We start from the raw sequence: 5,000 nt of genomic DNA, 5'->3' as shown, positions 1-5,000 counted from the left end.
CGGAGCTCCAGCGGACCGGGGGGAGCGCGCCCGTCTTCGGGGCTTGTTGCTGGCCGTTGGAGGAGCTCCAGCGGACCGCGGGGAGCGCGCCCGTCTTCGGGGCTTGTTGCTGGACGTTGGAGGAGCTCCAGCGGACCGGGGGGAGCGCGCCCGTCGTCGGGGCTTGTTGCTGGCCGTTGGAGGAGCTCCAGCGGACCGCGGGGAGCGCGCCCGTCTTCGGGGCTTGTTGCTGGCCGTTGGCGGAGCTCCAGCGGACCGGGGGGAGCGCGCCCGTCTTCGGGGCTTGTTGCTGGCCGTTGGAGGAGCTCCAGCGGACCGCGGGGAGCGCGCCCGTCTTCGGGGCTTGTTGCTGGCCGTTGGCGGAGCTCCAGCGGACCGGGGGGAGCGCGCCCGTCTTCGGGGCTTGTTGCTGGCCGTTGGAGGAGCTCCAGCGGACCGCGGGGAGCGCGCCCGTCTTCGGGGCTTGTTGCTGGCCGTTGGCGGAGCTCCAGCGGACCGGGGGGAGCGCGCCCGTCTTCGGGGCTTGTTGCTGGCCGTTGGAGGAGCTCCAGCGGACCGCGGGGAGCGCGCCCGTCTTCGGGGCTTGTTGCTGGCCGTTGGCGGAGCTCCAGCGGACCGCGGGGAGCGCGCCCGTCTTCGGGGCTTGTTGCTGGCCGTTGGAGGAGCTCCAGCGGACCGGGGGGAGCGCGCCCGTCTTCGGGGCTTGTTGCTGGCCGTTGGCGGAGCTCCAGCGGACCGGGGGGAGCGCGCCCGTCTTCGGGGCTTGTTGCTGGCCGTTGGAGGAGCTCCAGCGGACCGCGGGGAGCGCGCCCGTCTTCGGGGCTTGTTGCTGGCCGTTGGCGGAGCTCCAGCGGACCGGGGGGAGCGCGCCCGTCTTCGGGGCTTGTTGCTGGCCGTTGGAGGAGCTCCAGCGGACCGCGGGGAGCGCGCCCGTCTTCGGGGCTTGTTGCTGGCCGTTGGAGGAGCTCCAGCGGACCGCGGGGAGCGCGCCCGTCTTCGGGGCTTGTTGCTGGCCGTTGGCGGAGCTCCAGCGGACCGGGGGGAGCGCGCCCGTCTTCGGGGCTTGTTGCTGGCCGTTGGAGGAGCTCCAGCGGACCGCGGGGAGCGCGCCCGTCTTCGGGGCTTGTTGCTGGACGTTGGAGGAGCTCCAGCGGACCGGGGGGAGCGCGCCCGTCTTCGGGGCTTGTTGCTGGCCGTTGGAGGAGCTCCAGCGGACCGCGGGGAGCGCGCCCGTCTTCGGGGCTTGTTGCTGGCCGTTGGCGGAGCTCCAGCGGACCGGGGGGAGCGCGCCCGTCTTCGGGGCTTGTTGCTGGCCGTTGGAGGAGCTCCAGCGGACCGCGGGGAGCGCGCCCGTCTTCGGGGCTTGTTGCTGGCCGTTGGCGGAGCTCCAGCGGACCGCGGGGAGCGCGCCCGTCTTCGGGGCTTGTTGCTGGCCGTTGGAGGAGCTCCAGCGGACCGCGGGGAGCGCGCCCGTCTTCGGGGCTTGTTGCTGGCCGTTGGAGGAGCTCCAGCGGACCGCGGGGAGCGCGCCCGTCTTCGGGGCTTGTTGCTGGCCGTTGGAGGAGCTCCAGCGGACCGGGGGGAGCGCGCCCGTCTTCGGGGCTTGTTGCTGGCCGTTGGAGGGGATCCAGCGGACCGCGGGGAGCGCGCCCGTCTTCGGGGCTTGTTGCTGGCCGTTGGAGGAGCTCCAGCGGACCGGGGGGAGCGCGTCCGTCTTCGGGGCTTGTTGCTGGCCGTTGGAGGAGCTCCAGCGGACCGCGGGGAGCGCGCCCGTCTTCGGGGCTTGTTGCTGGCCGTTGGAGGAGCTCCAGCGGACCGGGGGGAGCGCGTCCGTCTTCGGGGCTTGTTGCTGGCCGTTGGAGGAGCTCCAGCGGACCGCGGGGAGCGCGCCCGTCTTCGGGGCTTGTTGCTGGCCGTTGGAGGAGCTCCAGCGGACCGGGGGGAGCGCGTCCGTCTTCGGGGCTTGTTGCTGGCCGTTGGAGGAGCTCCAGCGGACCGCGGGGAGCGCGCCCGTCTTCGGGGCTTGTTGCTGGCCGTTGGCGGAGCTCCAGCGGACCGGGGGGAGCGCGCCCGTCTTCGGGGCTTGTTGCTGGCCGTCGGAGGAGCTCCAGCGGACCGGGGGGAGCCGGGCGTTCGAGTTGCCCAGGCAGGGGGTTATCCTCCACTAGCAAACCTCCATGAGCAGCGGAGCCCGTCAGCTGCGCCAAAAAGAACCACACGAGGGCGACCTGGGGTTGAAATCCCCCGCCACATAGGAACGAATGCCGGGCGTTCGAGTTGCCCAGGCAGGGGGTTATCCTCCACTAGCAAACCTCCATGAGCAGCGGAGCCCGTCAGCTGCGCCAAAAAGAACCACACGAGGGCGGCCTGGGGTTGAAATCCCCCGCCACATAGGAACGAATGCCGGGCGTTCGAGTTGCCCAGGCAGGGGGTTATCCTCCACTAGCAAACCTCCATGAGCAGCGGAGCCCGTCAGCTGCGCCAAAAAGAACCACACGAGGGCGACCTGGGGTTGAAATCCCCCGCCACATAGGAACGAATGCCGGGCGTTCGAGTTGCCCAGGCAGGGGGTTATCCTCCACTAGCAAACCTCCATGAGCAGCGGAGCCCGTCAGCTGCGCCAAAAAGAACCACACGAGGGCGGCCTGGGGTTGAAATCCCCCGCCACATAGGAACGAATGCCGGGCGTTCGAGTTGCCCAGGCAGGGGGTTATCCTCCACTAGCAAACCTCCATGAGCAGCGGAGCCCGGTCAGCTGCGCCAAAAAGAACCACACGAGGGCGACCTGGGGTTGAAATCCCCCGCCACATAGGAACGAATGCCGGGCGTTCGAGTTGCCCAGGCAGGGGGTTATCCTCCACTAGCAAACCTCCATGAGCAGCGGAGCCCGTCAGCTGCGCCAAAAAGAACCACACGAGGGCGACCTGGGGTTGAAATCCCCCGCCACATAGGAACGAATGCCGGGCGTTCGAGTTGCCCAGGCAGGGGGTTATCCTCCACTAGCAAACCTCCATGAGCAGCGGAGCCCGTCAGCTGCGCCAAAAAGAACCACACGAGGGCGGCCTGGGGTTGAAATCCCCCGCCACATAGGAACGAATGCCGGGCGTTCGAGTTGCCCAGGCAGGGGGTTATCCTCCACTAGCAAACCTCCATGAGCAGCGGAGCCCGTCAGCTGCGCCAAAAAGAACCACACGAGGGCGACCTGGGGTTGAAATCCCCCGCCACATAGGAACGAATGCCGGGCGTTCGAGTTGCCCAGGCAGGGGGTTATCCTCCACTAGCAAACCTCCATGAGCAGCGGAGCCCGTCAGCTGCGCCAAAAAGAACCACACGAGGGCGGCCTGGGGTTGAAATCCCCCGCCACATAGGAACGAATGCCGGGCGTTCGAGTTGCCCAGGCAGGGGGTTATCCTCCACTAGCAAACCTCCATGAGCAGCGGAGCCCGGTCAGCTGCGCCAAAAAGAACCACACGAGGGCGACCTGGGGTTGAAATCCCCCGCCACATAGGAACGAATGCCGGGCGTTCGAGTTGCCCAGGCAGGGGGTTATCCTCCACTAGCAAACCTCCATGAGCAGCGGAGCCCGTCAGCTGCGCCAAAAAGAACCACACGAGGGCGACCTGGGGTTGAAATCCCCCGCCACATAGGAACGAATGCCGGGCGTTCGAGTTGCCCAGGCAGGGGGTTATCCTCCACTAGCAAACCTCCATGAGCAGCGGAGCCCGTCAGCTGCGCCAAAAAGAACCACACGAGGGCGGCCTGGGGTTGAAATCCCCCGCCACATAGGAACGAATGCCGGGCGTTCGAGTTGCCCAGGCAGGGGGTTATCCTCCACTAGCAAACCTCCATGAGCAGCGGAGCCCGTCAGCTGCGCCAAAAAGAACCACACGAGGGCGACCTGGGGTTGAAATCCCCCGCCACATAGGAACGAATGCCGGGCAACCAGGGGTCGAAATCCCCCATTGAAATGAATGGCGGGCAACCAGGGGTCGAAGTCCCCCATTGAAATGAATGGCGGGCAACCAGGGGTCGAAGTCCCCCATTGAAATGAATGGCGGGCTACCAGGGGTCGAAATCCCCCATTGAAATGAATGGCGGGCGACCAGGGGTCGAAATCCCCCATTGAAATGAATGGCGGGCAACCAGGGGTCGAAGTCCCCCATTGAAATGAATGGCGGGCAACCAGGGGTCGAAGTCCCCCATTGAAATGAATGGCGGGCTACCAGGGGTCGAAATCCCCCATTGAAATGAATGGCGGGCGACCAGGGGTCGAAATCCCCCATTGAAATGAATGGCGGGCAACCAGGGGTCGAAGTCCCCCATTGAAATGAATGGCGGGCTACCAGGGGTCGAAATCCCCCATTGAAATGAATGGCGGGCGACCAGGGGTCGAAATCCCCCATTGAAATGAATGGCGGGCTACCAGGGGTCCAAGTCCCCCATTGAAATGAATGGCGGGCTACCAGGGGTCGAAATCCCCCATTGAAATGAATGGCGGGCGACCAGGGGTCGAAATCCCCCATTGAAATGAATGGCGGGCAACCAGGGGTCGAAGTCCCCCATTGAAATGAATGGCGGGCTACCAGGGGTCGAAATCCCCCATTGAAATGAATGGCGGGCGACCAGGGGTCGAAATCCCCCATTGAAATGAATGGCGGGCTACCAGGGGTCGAAATCCCCCATTGAAATGAATGGCGGGCAACCAGGGGTCGAAAGTCCCCATTGAAATGAATGGCGGGCGACCAGGGGTCGAAATTCCCCATTGAAATGAATGGCGGGCAACCAGGGGTCGAAATTCCCCATTGAAATGAATGGGCCCATTCATTTTCAATGGCCGGGCTACCAGGGGCGCAGTACCACCTGTCGTCATTAGGGGCGCTGTAGATAGGGGACCGAGTCCCCCCATTCGAGAGGTTTGCACCCAAACCTCAAAATGGTTGGTGTACAATTATAGGAGAGACCTTTTTAAGACGTGGGAGCTCCAGGGCAAATCAAGGGAG

General features: G+C 65.5%; 1 protein-coding gene across 1 annotated transcript in view; it reads right to left on the bottom strand.

The window, feature by feature from the left end:
* Nucleotides 1–5,000, bottom strand: part of LOC147160274 (plexin-C1-like) — a 158,233-nt gene that overhangs the window by 98,408 nt on the left and 54,825 nt on the right. The window lies entirely within an intron of this gene.

This window comes from Leptonotus elevatus, chromosome 17 (assembly GCF_054856555.1).
Source record: "Leptonotus elevatus isolate MCC_2025b chromosome 17, RoL_Lele_1.0, whole genome shotgun sequence".
Classification (NCBI taxonomy): domain Eukaryota; kingdom Metazoa; phylum Chordata; class Actinopteri; order Syngnathiformes; family Syngnathidae; genus Leptonotus; species Leptonotus elevatus.
This window is presented reverse-complemented; position numbering and strand designations above follow the sequence as displayed.